The sequence below is a fragment of the Haliaeetus albicilla genome, chromosome 4, assembly GCF_947461875.1.
Source record: "Haliaeetus albicilla chromosome 4, bHalAlb1.1, whole genome shotgun sequence".
Classification (NCBI taxonomy): domain Eukaryota; kingdom Metazoa; phylum Chordata; class Aves; order Accipitriformes; family Accipitridae; genus Haliaeetus; species Haliaeetus albicilla.
In genome coordinates, this window is record NC_091486.1 from 3,114,340 (window position 1) to 3,131,185 (window position 16,846).

A 16,846-nucleotide genomic window follows, 5' to 3' on the forward strand; every position below is an offset into this window, starting at 1 on the left:
CTGGTAATCTCTCCAAATGTGAGACTCATTACAGAGCGGGGGGAAGGAAAGATGGGAATTTTGTTTCTGAATAGGATTATTTTGAACTTGGATCGTTTCAACAAACCAGCTTGCAAAAGAACTGTACTGAATCAACAGAGCAGAGGCAGGTGGGAACCATAAAATAGCTTTAGGTATGCATACACACCCTCTCTCCCACAAATCTCACCAGCACAGGGATGTTGGTAGCAGAGTCTGGTCAGACTACTCAGACTACCAAAAGATTTAGTACCAAGAAAGTACAGAAACTATAACATTACTGGATGTGGGTAGGCTGAAAGGGAAGAAGTAGCAAAATGATGTAATCGGCATTTCCTCTGAACAGGACTGCTTGTTTTTTGGGTTTTTTTTGGTTTTTTTTTTTTTGTATATACTGACACAATTTACTGCTCCTCATTCCCTTTGGTCAGCTGTCCTCCAAGGGTAGCAGCCAGTGCTGTATCTCTACCTTTTCCCTCTAATACAAATGAAGCCAAATAGTCAATTCCGAAACATTATAAAGAAAGAGGTAAGCAAGTCCTCCTGAACCTAACGGTGATACTCTTTTAAAGCCTAACACTTCATTATCCTTTTCATTTTTGATCTAACGAATGAGTGAGAATTTTCAAATCCTGTTCTACTATTTAACAATAACTCCTGTAAAACTACAGTACATACCTCAATGAATAACATTGTACTTAGTTTGATTTGTGTTTTGGTAATAATACACACATATTAAAGCAATAAATCCCTCGGATTTATTTTGTTAAACCAAAATAATCTGATATTAAACATAATTATTAAGGCACAGAGTATCAATTTCATGGCACCTGATCAGAGAAGTTTCCTTATTAAAAAGCAAACAAAAATTTAAAAAACTCAGACTAGATTAAATCCAACAGTCATTCATCAAACAAATGACATTATCAGAATGTAGCTGCCCAGAGACAAGTCCTTAGCGTAGCTTCAGTGAGGTGCTACTAGAAAATCACTATTCAAACAGCTATTAGCAGGTACTGGCCTAAATACGGGTTATCACCTGTTAGAAAAAGACAACAGAATCAAGTTTTCAATAAGATGACAGGCTGACATGGGAGATGGTGGTGTGAAGCCGGGGAAAGTGTTGAGCATCCTTGGTAGAAGTTCCCAAGGGAGAAAGGACTGTCCAAAAAACTAAACCACCACCACCAAAAACCACAGGAAGGCTCTTTCCTGAAACTGCAAACTGCAATAATCTTTCCCTTCTGTGCTGTGAATTTTGACTTTTATCAGACTAGACTGGTATCAGGCACTGTTGTAATAATCTTAGAAAAATAAAATAAGAGGAACAGAATGCAGCCCAAGGCTGAAAACAGCATCCAGAATTAGCTTTGCACAGGGAGATTCCCCAGCCCTTACAACCACATAGTGTTTTAGTAACTGATATCTCTCACCTCTAGCTTGTTTGGACAAACTGCTTTCTTGACTTCTGTAGAATCTGTGCTGTTGCTTTTTTTTATATACTTGAAAATAATTTTTATATGTTTATATAAACATCCTCTAATTTGATTCTAAAAACCATGTAAGACATATGACATACCATTACCGTCAACTTGCACCCCACAATTGGAATGTTAAATTGACATGTACTAAAAAGAGACTAAGAAAGGGTCATGTCTTCAGGTATACCACATAAAATAAAACTCACCATTTACTCTATAATCCCAGTGTGCTAGTGTCTGGAAACCAGTCTGTTCTCTGACAGTCCCAAAGAGGGAAGAACCACTGTAATCTTTTTCTTTTTTTTAAATGTTTGACTTGTATGCTTAGTTTTAAAGGATGGATACAGGACCTGCCCTTTGAGCAGACTCAAATTTTGGAGCAGCCACATTACCCTGGATAGCTGAGATCAAGCATCTGATAATGCTCTCTGTCCTGCCACTCTTGGATGAAACGCCAATTAGAGGATTATCCTACACAGTCCCGCAACCACAAAGAGCTGGAAACTACAGAAACAACTGTCACAATGAGTCTAAGGAAGACATTGCATTACTTGAGCCAGGCACAACAGATGGAGACAGTGGACTTCAAGGAAAAACGATGACCCCAGCCAGAGAACAGTGCCGGGACCTGTACACCCCTGATGCTCTGCAGCCATGAAGCTCTGAGCTAAGGAAAACATGGCCACAAGAAACTATAGCTAACATGGATTTTCTTAGTTACCAGTTGAAAGAAGGAGCGTCATTTTAAGCTCACATCCAACAAGTACTCCTTATGTAGGCACGAAAACTCTTCATATTTGGCCTTAAATGAAGTTAAAGTCTAAGGCAAAACCAGTGCCTGTAAACAAGGTTTTAAGCACTGAGATGCTTACCACGTTAGCCATACAAGGTACGCGTATGCCTGTATTTCTCTGTATTTCATAAGCTTTTAGCTCCATTTCTGTGTATTAAGTTGAGCTCTGAATTAGTGCAATTTGCCACAACAGGTTTATTCACATCAAGACAAAGCTGGGGCAGCATTTTTCAAAAAAAGGATTAGATGACTGTAACTACTACCATCTGCGCTTATGCATGTTTAGACTCTGAGAAGGGTAATCACCACACTTCAGGGCATGATCTGCAGGGGTCAGAAAGATAATCTTACGCCCGTCTTTCTGTTTTTGACATTGCCCAATTGGCTAGGTGCATAATAGAGGATATTAGTCTTCCCTGAAGCATTAGTTATTCATCACTGCCAGAGGCAGCTTTACAGATCTAAGATTATGAGCCAGTCTAGTATGGCAACCTGTTCTTTCAAACTCTGAAATGCACTCTGCAGTCCAGAGCTTGAACACTACATTGTATTTCAGATACAAATACGAGATAATCTACGAGTACGCCACAAGATTTCATGGAGCAATTTTGGAAGGGATTATTATTATACCAAGGGCCTAGAGACCACTAAAGATAGCGAGTATTTTATGGAGGTTCTTTTTGTTTGTTAAATTTCCATTTAAATAACAGACAGAAATTACAATATCTGGCATTTACACCTAGGGCAAATATATAGACACAAATCAAGCATCGCTCCTGCAGTTGGTGTCAGTTTTCAATCTATATATCCCAAGATAGGCCTAAGGATTTCAGTCTTAATTTCTCTATCATTTGGAAATACCAGTGTAATCTTCTTAGGCTATAGTCAAAGTAGACACGTTTCTTTATAGAGACACAACAAGGCCACTTTGACTGACACAGGAAAGAAAACGGTTCACACAGACACACTAGTTTACGAGCAAAACAAATTAAGAGTGTGAAAAAACTATGTTTAAAATTTTGAATAAGCAGTTAATTTCCATCTATTCATACATCTGATTTTTCACCTACTTATTGCAAGCATCTCCTCCCATTTTGCTTATTAGCACGCACTCGCACTCCTATTTTAAAAAATGAAGGATACAGACTTCTTTCCGTGAAGCTAGCCGGGAGATACATTCTGCAGGATGGAGTGGACTTTCCTCTGGCTTGAGAGCTGCCAGTGGAAACACCCGCTGGCCCCGGCCAGCCATCCCAGCAGAAACAGCAATCTCCTCCTTTCCCCAGCTCAGATGGTCACCTCAGAGATGATGATCTGATTGATCTTTAAGTCATTACAGCTCAAACGAGTTGGGTTAGCTTAAACACTTAAATAGCAAGTCTTGGTCAACCCAGCACATTTACACTGCAAGGGCGTAGGGAACTTTTACAAAACGCAGCCCTGCCTTAGATCAAAGAATCCACAATTCTCCAGCGAGAGCATTGAGGGCGGGATGGGGTTCAACCAGCAGTGAAAGTGTCACACATATAAACGTCAAAATCACACTTGTGACTGCGAGTGAGGTCCCGGTCCACAGTAGAGTGATTTTACATAACTCACTGGTTAATAAATGGCACTGCTACAGTACAATGAGTTTGGTTTTTTTTCATCTCAGCATTTCAAATAAGCAGACAATTTTTCCTCACTACACTTTTGAGAGATGGGATTTGTTATTGAACTGTTTTATGGACTGTGAGAAAAAACAGAAAAGGAAATAGAGTTCAGAATTTTTTTAAAACGCTCTGATAATTTAGTTTAAAGCTGGACTACCCGACACTGAAAATAACTTTTTCTAGACATACTATAGGGTTTACAGAAACTTTCAAGTGGAAACCTTGATCTTGGACTTCCCCCCCCTTGCCCCTGCCCTGCCTTGACCTATCGCCATCTTTAATAGGAGAGAATTCCACATGCCACATGTAGTGCAGTACATGGTTAGACTGAAAGCTAACCATGCTCAATTCAAGCTCAATGTGCTTGAATTACTTGGGGTGAAACTGGCACCCTTAATAACGCTATCACTGCAGTGCTGTTTGCACTGAGAATTCTTTACAAACCGATCAATTTTCACAGCAATTCATGGAAATAGAAAAGTCATCATTACTCCCACTAGTGAGACAAGAAATAGATGGAAAAAAGACAAATGACCTGTCTAGAACCATTCAGCAAGTCAGAATATAACTAAAGCCTGGATCTTTTAACAAAAAGACTCACGTTCTAATCCCTTAATGCCCCATTTCCAGATCTGTAAAGTGATATTAACAATGGAGTCTGTAAGTTTATTTCAAGCAGGTTTCACACAACAGTTTAGATTTGTTTAAATATCAAAGCAAAATCTAGACAAAAACCACCAAATGAACACCATTTTACCCTAATTTAGTTCCTTGCCAAAGCCTGTAGTTCAAACCGGGTACATCAAAAAGCCCCAAGCTTCAGGCAAGAAATCCCAATCTAGTTTTGTTGGCATGGCTAGAGTGGTGCCGTTTGAATGTGAAAACGGATCGTAGGTTGTGCCTGGTGTTCTGGCTTCTCACGGGCACTAGGTTCCGAGTGAGAAAAACAACAAATGCAAACAGTTATACTGAGCCTTCATTTCAGCGTTTGGCACTCAGAATAACCAGCCTGGTAATCAGATGTCTGCTGAAAGCACATGCAAAGTCTAGAAGATGAAGCCTCTTATTTAGACTAAAAGATTTTCACAGCAGTTAATGGAAAAATAATTGCCAACAACACATGTATCACCCAATACAACTCGATCCTTAAAGAAAGCTGCAATCTGAAATTCCTTCTGAAGTTTATTGGCGTACTATTGTACATACCTTTTCACCACTTCTGAACTGTTAGACATGCACCTCATCCAGAAGTCCTTTGAGTCACACACACGAATAACCGAAGCATTCCTTTCCTTCGAATGTACAAAATCCAGCTACTGGACGTGAAGAAAGGAAAGAAAATATTGAGGAATTTAAAAAAAGGGGGTGTGTGTGTGGACAATTTTCTAAGTATCAGAATTCATGCAGAAAAATTTGTTTTAAGATGGAGAACTTTTGTTGCAAAGCAGCCCTCAAACTAGTAAAGCAGAGGAGAGGTGGGGGTTTTTTTGGATGTAGCTTAGGGCCCCTTTGGACTGAGAAATGACAGACAGCCCTGGAAAATTCTTCACCCTTCAATTACCTTGCTCTCCTTGAGAGGCATTAAGCACCCTTAATACGTAAGGTGCTGTCATTCTCTTTCCCTCACCTCTGCTACCGAGTTCCTTACTTGCTGCCTGCAGTGGAAGTGTCTGGCAGGGATGAGTAAGATGCGTTGTACTACAGCATGCACAACAGCCTTGGTGACTTCTGTTTTGTAACTTAAGTTTGCAACTCCTGATTCCAGACGGGGCTCTCCTACATAACTGACACAACTTGTATAAACAGTTTAAAAGGAAACATTTCCTATCTCTTCTCCCACAACTGAAGCTTAGGCAAATGGAAAACAAGGCAGGAAGAGATCGTGATAGATTGACTGCGTGGCATGAATCAACCTATGAGTTAGCAAGGTACAGGTGTCTCTTCCAGAGAGTTCCCAAGGGTGCAGGAAAAGGTGCCCATTCTTGCAATGCAGATTCTTTCCCCTGCAGCACCTTGCACTTGCCAATTGCACGCCTCCCCGACAAAGAAACCATATCTGCCCTCACCTTGGCTACGCTCTCCCTCTTTTCTTTCTGCCAGATAAAGCATCCAGCACCTGGTGCCAGCCAGAGGACGGAACTCATCAGAAGTGTTTCGAGGATCAACAGACGGGATCCATCCTATGTAAGCTGATTACAGGATTTACCAGGCTCCTGACAGTTAATATCACACAGCCAGAATGCCACACGTCAAGCATTGGAGATATGGCTCTGACGAAACCAGGCTAAGGCAAAAGGCCCTAAGATTATCCGCTCTGGGAGGGATGTCATTGAGAGGATGCGACTGGCTGTGAACAGAGTACTGCAACTATCATACTGGGAAATGTTAATCAACTTAAAGCAAGTAACACATGATGAGAAGTGGGAAAGACTCTCATCAGCAACACTGGTAGTTAATTGTGGATTGACTAGAAGAGCAAAAGTATTACCATGCAAAGATCGATGAATCACCAAGCCGTGCCCTCTGTAACAAACAGGACAACTCCCTTCATCCATGCTATAAAACATCCATCTACAATTACCTCTGGAATTCACCTGCAGGACTGTACTGCTGGTACACGGCCTGGCCATGCTCAGCCGGGGTACCGACTGGCACTGGCGATGCAAGGCAGACGCACCAAACCGAGGACGTACTCTTTCAGCTTTGAATTCTCCTCCTCCAAGTTGGTGTATGCGTTCTCAAATGCAAGGCAGGACTTTATTCTTTCCCATTATAAGCCTTTAAATTTTTGTCTTTTTCTTAAAAACTCATCTGAGGAGAGGCAGAACGGGGTGCCGCCATCAGGAGGTTCATAGTTATGGAGGAAGCTTGAACACTTTAAACTTAGGGGTTCAAAACCAACCTGAGAAACAGCGATCTCAGCATTAAATATTTTATTATTTTAAACAAAAACATGTTCATTGAGGGAGGGAAACTTGACTCATTATCTGAGCATCTGGGATTACCAGTACTGTATTTATGAAAGAGGTTGCAGTACATGGCTCTCTGCAATTGCTCTGATCTCTGCATCTGCGGTTCCAGGCTCTACCCGCATTACCCTCTGACAGACGGGAAATCATACGAACCTATTTTCCTGAGATTGCCCTTAGGAGTCAACCAGCTGAGTCTTGCAAACCAGTTCTATCGGCGTGAACCGCGTACACTCATCAACCCTGGGACTGTTTTTATTAAACCATATTACCAGAGCACCCATAGGCCTCGCACAGAACCGAGCCCTCGGCGCCCTCGATACCACACAAACGCTGCCAGTCACCGTTCCGAGGACTCCGCAGCCTAACCCAACACCAGAGCACGCATTCGCCTATCGCAAATAACGCCCAAGAAGCCCGCGTCCGTTTTCGGGAGGAACGCCACGCGAAGGGCAGCGCTCCTACAACCTGCCAGCGCGAGCCCAGCACTGCTGATGTACTTCCACGGCGGGCGCCTTGCATTTTTCACTTGTGTTATTTACTGTACTTGGGTTCCCTTCATTATGTATGTATTTTAACGTTTTGTTATTTTCTACGGTGAAGCCTAACGCCCCTGCTTTTAAAAAGAGTGAAAAGTTTGCTGACGTACCTGTGAAAAACGAAGAGCAATTTCTTTTTTCTTTTTTTTTTTAACAGCTGTATAATCATCAAGAGCAGTGTTGCAATAACTGCAGTTTTACAACGTACCCATAAAACGCGCTCCGCGCTTCGGCTCCGAGGCGCTCGACGCCTAACGCCCAGCGCTTCTCACCCTCTCCCTTCTCTCCCGGGAGCGTTCCTGGCTTTCCTGCCTCCCTCCACCGAGGCGACGGGATCTCCCGCTCCCACCTCACGGCCCGGCTCGGCCTTCCCCGGGGGGGCTCAGCACCCACCTTCGGTCCCGAACCCGGCGGGACCCGCAGCAAGGAGCCGGCCCTCCCGCTCCCCTCAGCCCGGCCACGGCCGCCCCCCCTCAGCCCTTCCCGCCCTTTTGCCTCTCACCCCGCGGCGCCCACGACGCCCTGAGGGGAATCGATGGCGGCGCGAGCGCCGCTCCCCGGACCCCCCCTTCCCCTCCTCGCCCCACAGACGACTCCCGCTGCCCGGGGGGCGGGGGGGGAACTCACCCGCTGCGCCCGCGGTGTTCCCCCCGCCGCGGGCGGCGAGGAGCTCGGCGTGAGGTAAACGGCGGCGGCGGCGGCCGGTTCGGGACGGCGGTAGCGGCTCCCCTGGCTCCGCGGGAGGCGGGCGGTGCCGGCTTGCCCCGCGGAGGTGGGGCCGGGGCGGGGAAGCGAAGGGCTCGGACACCCCCGCGACCGCCCCCCGGGCGGTGCCGCCGAGCCCCGCCGGCCCGGGTGGGCTCCCCCCCACTCCGCCGGCGGGTCGCGGGGCTGAGGCGGACCCTGGCCGGCACCTGAGGGGGAGGGCCCGGGGCGGCTGTCCGGGGGTCATCGCCACCCCTCGCCCCAAATTTGAGGCACACGGCAAAAGCGGGTGGCGAAACCGGGTGGGTCGGGAGGGCGGCGGGCTGCGAGGTCGAAGTTTTCATAACCGAGGCGTAGAGTCAGCCGGGGGAAACTCGGTTCTAATCTTTGGCGATCCTGGCCGCGGACCGGCTTCAGGCAGCCCCTTCAAGGCGTTGGGCAGCTGCACCGAGGAGATGGGGAGAGCCACAAAGCAGGCTGTTCTCCAGCCGAAGGAGCTCCGGCCATCCGGGAACGGGACGTGCTGCCAGTGTTACCCCGAAGAACGGACTTTGGATGTTCGAGCAGCTCCTGAAACCACCCTGACCCGCTGGGACTTTGCAGATGCCTCCTCGGCATCGCCATCGCCCCCGAAACGCCTCGGCCGCAGGCCTGGCTGACGGGGCCAGGCATCGCGTTATCGGAAGCGTATAAAGTAGGAGCTGATAAAGCATGCCCAGCCGGGGATCGAGCCAAAACTACTGAAGGTCCTCATTTTAGGATAAATACAGTCTCCACTGAGTTCAGCGCTGCCGGAAGCTAAATTTCCCGTATCTGAGTTTTAGCAAAAAATTATTTTCATCACTAGTGACAGATTTGCAGTAAGTACTTTTCCAGGGATGCAAACCCCTATCCTGTTTTTTACTGTACTGTTGTGTAAGGTGAATCTTGGAAAGGGATACGATAATTTGTGTTGTTTTGATAGAGTTAATTAACTGATGCAATCCCACATTCTGAAAACGAAATTGCAGGGAAACACTTGCAAACAGTCTGCTCTATAATTGAGTTCATCCTCCAGGCACAAGCTTTATCTAGGAGATCTCAAAGGGTGCATCGTTTTAACTCATGGAAAAAGCTCTGTGGCGTGGCACCGTACAGCGTTTGCCTTCCTCTGCGGGACTACTGGGGAATGCTTGGGACTCCCCGGCTGCTCTACCTAATATAAACCTTCTAAATTGGAAAGCCTTTTCCTCCACAATGGAGCTTCTCAGACAGCATGAGGAAGAAGAGCCTCCTATGCTCCAAAAGTAGCATGATCAAAAAGTGCATTCTGATTTAGAAATAATTGACTCCCATTTTTTAACAGACGTAATATCTAAGCCTGCTAGGACAGTGGTCTGTCCTACTAAAAGCACTGGGTTAATCAGCATGATTACATTAGTAGATCTACATAGTTAGCGCATCCAAACGCTTAGTTGTTCGGTGGCATTCACCTAGCTCCCAGACACCTGTACTTGCCACCTTGACCGTCGGCCACCCATCCCCAGCAAGAACAGCAATAAAGCCTGGCTGTAAGCAGCTTCCTACACTTCTGGGTTCCGAGCAGGCCCCAAGCGAAAGCAGCATGAGCACACCTAAGTAATGATGCAAAACCACATAATCCTCATTAGAAATGTACTTCAGCAGCAAAAACAGAGCAATCCATTTCTACAGAAATTCTGGCGTGCCAGAAATTTGCATTGCTGAGTAGAAAGGTAACGATATAATTGAGAAATGCTCAGATTAATAATTACTGAAAACAAGCCATTTATAAAGCTCCCAAGTATGACTTAAGGGAGGTGGCAAGGACGCAGGAATTTCTACTCCATTACACTGTATACAAAGGGAGTGCAACATTCCCATAAAAATGGAAATGCACGCAGAGGGTAAGTGGAAGAGTCTCCCCGTCATCCTCCAGGCTACTGAAAAAGAGTCGGAAGAAGGAACATTTCCATGGAGAGGTAGTAGAGAAGATGCAATTATTTGATCACAAAAATAAAAAATAATCCTGTGTTCCATTTCCCAGTGAGTCACCCAAGCCTTTTAATTACTTTCTACAGATTTTGAGGAAAAGCTAAAATCCAGACAGTGGCCTCAGATGGGGACTTCAGCACACTCTCAAGCGCGGTTCCACTGAACGGGTCACTCCTACGTGTCATGGGCACGGGCAGAGCGCCCCGGTAACAGGGATGCTGTATATAACGTGTCACACAACATGCACACCGCAAAGTTTAGTTCAGTTTTATTTTCCACTGTAACGGTTTTCGAATGATACATCATGCAGTCTGCCAGTGTATCCATCCATCTCTGATGGAATTTTAGAACGAAGATAAAAGACTTTATCTCCACGGGATGGGGGAAGGAGGGTTCAGGTCTGCTATCAAGAGTTTAATACATTTCAGCATCATTTGATGCAATGGCAAAAAATTTCCCCTTGTTACCAGCAAAACGTGTCCACAATTTATTTTTTCCTAAATTGAACACTACTGTAAAGATACATAGAGCCCAGAGAATACACATCTGCAGTACACATTACACACTTTACAAACTAGACATGTATAATTCTACAGAATGCCTCAACCCCCGTGGTTCTCCCACAACAAGAAGTGTTTCAGTGGACAAGATTGTGAGAGCGAGAGAGGAACTGGTAGAGCGGTGTTCCATCCTGCACAGCGGATGTTCTCCAGTGCACTTCGCAGTTCATACAGGCACAGTGAAGATGAAAATCAAAGCAAGGGTAGATGAAGATTATCCTGCCAATTTATTTTTGGATTCCTTCCATTTCCAATTGAGATATACTTCATTCATGTTTACACAAGGTCTTTCTCCTCCAGCAATGGAAATCTGATCAGGCCTCTTCCTTTTGGGCCTTCATCACCATTTGGTTTAAATACCTGTTTATTCAAATAAAACAATGTTCAGCTTAAAATTCTTTATTTTGTGTACTTCCAAGCCTTATTTATCAAAATTTCAAGCAAATGTGCATCTTAGTCCATTAGGCTTTATAAAATGAAATTTAAAAGTTACTCATAAGGTTCTGTAGGCAGAAATTATTGTAGTAAAGTTTTTTTGTGACTTATTTTTTAGGTTTTTTTTATATATTCAGGATAATCCACTGTCACCCTTGTTGAGTTAAATACAAACTTAAAAATGCATCAGCCAAGATCCTTCCAGGTTTAAAACTTTCCTTGCTGTTGAGAAAACAAGTTGATGAAACGTGAACTCAAGGACAAACAAGAGATTTGAACAGATCATTAAGAGAAGCTCAAGTGAGCAGGAAATACTTTTTAATTACTAGCAAAAAGAACAATATGCACTTTAGTTCCATCTGAAGTACGTTTTCCATTTGTGAACGGTATTTCCACCAAAATTTGTCCCATGCATGACATTTCAGATGTGAAATTTAATTTGCGCTATACAAATCACAACTTTAAAATTAGCCTAGAATAAATATAACACAACATTCAAAGAACAAAGAAAGTAAAGTAGCATCAAGTAGTGGAAATATGAGGAGACAGGTTTTGATCTCTGCTGAGCAGATGTGTGGTTTTCATTTCTATATATAAAATGTGTAAGACTTAAAAATGGTACAAAAGTTGAATATACAATACGCAATACAAACTTAAGTTGCCTAATTAAAATAGGCTTACAAAACAAGAATCTATACATAAGCAGAGCAAGTTCAGTTGACAATTAGTAATTTCCAATCGAGTGAATATCTTCTGTATTTCTTTTTGAGAATTTTAGCCTAAGGCATCTTTTCAGCGTTTCAGTTATAGAAAGTCCTCCTACAGTCTTGATGTAAAAGTTAACTTAGAGAAACTTACATTATTTCAGCTAGGTGAACTGACTGGCTGATCAGCACTAGCACAATTAAGAGATGTCAAAGCTAACTTATTACTCAAGCTGAAGAAAGCTGTCTAAACTGCCATACATAACTAATGGTGATGCTGTGAGGAACTTAATACACTTTTTTTTTAAGCTAATGCTGTGTCTACAATATACTTCCATACAGAACTTTGAATTTGAGAGACAGAACAAAAGTTTTACTACAATACAAAATCTTTGACAGCAATTAAGTTTGGTATCTTTTCCAAGACAACTGTTTTAGAACCAAAACAAGAGGATCATTAGTTCATAGTAGAAATTTCAGCTCTGAACAGCTGATAAGATAGCACAGAGTAGTTCTGAATTAGTAATTTTATTAAAGATTGCATATGGCAAGTTCACAGTTCATTTTTCTGGCAGTGCACATGCACATAAAGAAAGAAAATATAAAACTTTGGAAAATACAAAATAAATTAAATACATGCAAATTTGCAACTTCATTAAATATTTTTAGCAAAATGCTCCCCAAAATAGTGCAACATTAAAAAAAAAAAGTTAAATTAAGTCCAACTTACTTTGCAACAACCTAAATAATTTCAGTAGAAAAAAATATCTAAAGTCAATTCACAATCTTTCAAAACGCTCTACATTAACTAAATAGTTCTACGTCTACCAACAAACACGTTCAGAAATTTTGGAAAAAAAAAAAAAAATCAGTCTCAAATGAAGTAAGAGCAAACATCTGCAAAACAAGACTAGAAGGCTATGCTCGGCCGTAACCTTCCTAGAATCCACGCCTCATGAAGACGTAAGGTTGCATCCTATGCACATCGGAGCGAGGAGGAGGATGTGTGCAGGTGGCACAGGAGCGGTAGGCAGCGAGGAGCAGCAGTAGCTTCTGCCTGCCAGCGGAACCTTCCCGGAACGATTCCAGTGCCCCCTTGCTGAGAAGATGGAAACTTTCTGTCTGGCACGAAAGAAAGATCCAAGGCAAGCGGTCTCATCCTTACCTCCGTGCGCACAAGCGTACCATCCGTAGGACGATTTGCGTACTGTAACTTATAAAGATGTTCTTTTCCCCTTGCTATATATATGCTCTTCACCTCCTAGCAAACGTATTCCCAAATTTGGTCTGCAAAGGACAGCTCGAGTCTACAACTCTCACCTCCTTTTGGACTCTCTCTGTATAATTTTTTTAAGGTAGGGGCTGGGGTTTGGGGGGTTTTTTGTTTGTTTGTTTCTTTAAGGTAGCATCTGTTCTGGTAGGGCACTCTTCACTCCCGTACCTGAATTCCGGTGTGAACAGATCGGGGCTTGCCGAAGGCATGCGGGAAGGGGAAAGGGGTGGGATGCTTGTCAGCTTTTCCAAGACAAGATTTCCACAGCATTCTGAAAGCCTTCAAAATTTCATAAAGAACACTGCTTACAAACACATGGCTAGCCATCACACTCCAGGAAAACCCACCACCGTAGGGAGAACTACAAGCAGATCAGATCTTAAATTTAAGATAGGTCACACAGATATATTCATGTAACTACCAAACTTCAAAACCTAGATCTATACTAACAGATTTCTCTGCATCCCGTTTGATCTTTACCAGGTACTGCAATAAAGCTTATTTTATACAGTCCAAAGATTTTTATCAGGATATTACAAATGGTTCTTTGGGGAAATTTACTTCTGAAAATGTAAGCAGTAAAATTAAACCATATAGCAGCACATTTTCATCCCCTAAAAATATAAAATAATATGTATATTATACAGTAAATCAGTCATGACAGAGCACAATCACCTGCCTTTGATGGCACTTGGTCATTGAATAATTAATTCTTTGATGCCAGAAGTCGGGATTTACTGATGCAACAGAGGACTTCGAAAAAGCATCAATCTGAGAGTAGAAGCCCCAACCTAACCAGCGCCAAGGGGTCAAATGCAGTCCGTGAGAGATTCTGAGTGGCAGACTTCCTATCGTTACTTAGATGGTTATGTTAAATACATTGTACAAGTATCTGTAGAAGAGTTGAGCTGAACACTTCTGTACACGTGGAGATCCTACGAAGCTCAAAATACCTGGGACCAGTGCATTGCAGATGGCTGTAGGAAGCGCAGGATGAACAGGACGTGGATCGGGTTGAAGAGGGGAAAAAAAGAAACTAGTGACTTAATGACAGTCCTTAACATGCTAAGTGGAATTGACCTGTCAAAAGAGAGCAAGAAAGGTAATGATAATTAGTGGATGTCTGAGATTAGAAGGCAGATATGCAACCTGGCAGATCAACTGATACCTACACTTCACAGAAACGTGATGCACAGCAACCAAAGAGCCACCATAACAGCCACAAAACGAGAGTCACGTCAAGCACAGTTTTAACAGCTCATGAAATTAGGGTCTCAGTTACTAAGTCTTGGAAAGGAATTTTGTCAGGTCTACCTTTAAAGCTTCCAGCCCACAAACTTGCACAGTCATAATGAAACCATTCTCTTGATGAAATTCATTCTTTGCCACCTAAAGCATGGCATTATGTCTTGCCTAAATACATCCTTAAACACTATCTAAAGGTCTAACTCCTTTTTTTCCTTTTATCTCTCTGTTCTTTTAACAGGATTTTTCTCTCACTGGTCAGCACTTAGATATGCTGAGGAGGAGATGTGTGCATACCCTATATAACAAGTAAGGAAAGTAACTGCAGTTGAGTTTGAAAACTTATTATAAAACGAAGGGGTGAGAAAACACAAATGCAAAACAATCCTTCTGTTCTATATGTCTCCTGACAGAGAGTTGCTTTCCTGAGACACATATACACACACACACATATATGTGTTTACAGCAATATATAAAAATATTTATATATAATATTTTGATAATATATTATAAAAATATACTAGATAATTTTATATAACATATATGCTCATTATACAGGGATCTTTGTCACTAATTTAATAGTAATTCCATTCAGAAGCAAAGTTCAAGCCACATTACCAAGTACCAAGGTGATTTAAAGTTGATTATAAAACTTTTGAAATACAGACTTTTAAAAACTCTTGGGTTTGTATTGTTTTTCTCCCATGTTTCTCATTAGCCCTATGGAAAGCACCACATAAGTAAATGAGTGTGCCTAGCACATTTTTAAATTAGCTAATACAAAATCAGCCTTACAAAGAGAGATGTATTCTCCTCAATTAAGCATTTACTTGTATAGTTATTTGAAAAAAACCCAAGCTTCTCCGTATTCAAGATCAAGTTATAAAAATAAATAAATATTGATACATCAGTGTTTTTAAATTTACCCTAAATTAATGGTGGGAATTGTAGTTAGCTCCTCATTGTCATCCTTATTAACACTTTAAAGGCAATCTGGATGGTTATTAATTTATGCATCTTAATGGCTAGATTAACTATCGTCTGGCTAGATTAAATATAGTTATTAATCTTTCTGAAGGATGGGGAGGTGCTGGGAACATACCAGAGTCTTTAGGATAAGGGACATGCAGACAAGAGCCTGTTTGCACAGCGTGTTTCACAGATCCCAGTACAAGTTACTTTAATAATTTCAGTAGGCCATGATGGAGCATTAGTGCAATCGTTAGCGCATCTTCCCGTCAGTCCTTTCCTTCTCTTTCGAAATGAGGCATCAGACAAGTTTCAGCAAATATTAGAAGGGCAGATAACTAGCTTCCTTCAGATTTGAAATACATCTGCTACTGCTCGCTCTGCCCAAGGTTTCCAGGCAGGTCCTGAGCAGCCCCAGTGTGCCAGCTTGCCCACAGGTCTGTCGATACTGGGAGAGCATCCTCCAGCCTGCAGCTCAGTCACTGAGAAAGGTGTTGGAAAAACAGCGACAGCAAACCTTGGAGTTTGCATACAGCACCTGAAGTGCCCTCCAACAAAGCCTCGCAAGTCTTGAATCTTATCATCTGTGCTTTCCCTGAGCCCCAACCTTAGCTGCCCCCGAGCTCAGCTAGTGCCCCTCTGTTCCCTGTGTGCAGGGCCAGGTTAGGTCCAAAATGTAATTAAAGCAGACTCAGAGATGATCTCTGGTCCATCTGGAGAAAGTCCTTCTTAAATCGTGAGCTGCAGAAGAGCAGCACCACTGTGGCTCACCTCTCCGTGAACAACCCCAGTAACAGGAATGTGGGGGGGGCTTCTGAGCAGGTCCATCTCATGAATTTAAAGACAGAACTTCAAAATGAGCTGATTTGTACTAATATTGGTCTGGCCACATATTTTAGGCATGAAAAGCAAGTCAACATAAATTTCTACCACTTAATGCATTTTTCCCATTATTCACTTCAATCTGGCAGTTACTAACTAGCATGCTCCAAGGGACATTCAAGTTTGCTCAGACACTGCCTTTATGCTTATTTACATTTCTAAACCTATTATTATAGGTTTTCTTTAACAATTTAGAAAAAAAAACATATAAAACCAGATTGCATAGTGACTTTGATAATTTTGTGCAGTTTTTTGGCCTAAACTTTGTGAGGCGGCATGAGAAAGAGTCAAAACAATTTGGGTTTGGGGGTTTTTTGTTCCTATCTAAAGCAAAATACATACCGTAGGTTTTTTTTTTTTTAATTCCTGGTATTATTTGAAAAACTTTAATATCAACATTTTTTTGAAACCTGCACTGTGTTTAGTTATATTTAGAAAGTATTCCCGTAAAGAACTTTAAATATGACAACAAACAACTAAGCTCTGTAGCTGACCAGCAGAGATACTAATATGCAACCATCCACATGACATGATTTGCAGCTATTCACGCGTGGGGAGTATTGCTCTTTAAGGTTTTGTCAAAATACTTCTCCCCACAAAATTAAAAAACTCTGTAAGATTTACACTGA

At 42.5% G+C, this 16,846-nt stretch overlaps 2 protein-coding genes across 5 annotated transcripts in view; both read right to left on the reverse strand.

Moving 5' to 3' along the window:
• The window catches only part of LYPD6B (LY6/PLAUR domain containing 6B), a 55,344-nt gene extending 47,174 nt beyond the window's left edge, over positions 1 to 8,170 (reverse strand). The window contains exons 1-2 of one of the 2 annotated variants that reach the window (XM_069780721.1): positions 8,076 to 8,170; positions 5,151 to 5,257 (exon numbers count right to left, since the gene is read on the reverse strand). The gene's annotated coding sequence lies outside the window, so the exon portion shown is untranslated. Of the gene's footprint in view, positions 1 to 5,150; positions 5,516 to 8,075 lie in introns of those variants that run through there. The other variant, XM_069780722.1, reaches the window with a different exon arrangement.
• A 2,231-nt stretch (positions 8,171 to 10,401) lies between these two features.
• KIF5C (kinesin family member 5C) overlaps positions 10,402 to 16,846 on the reverse strand; it is an 89,657-nt gene continuing 83,212 nt past the window's right edge. For all 3 annotated transcript variants that reach the window (XM_069780724.1, XM_069780727.1, XM_069780725.1), the window contains one exon: positions 10,402 to 14,201. The gene's annotated coding sequence lies outside the window, so the exon portion shown is untranslated. The remainder of the gene's footprint in view (positions 14,202 to 16,846) is intronic.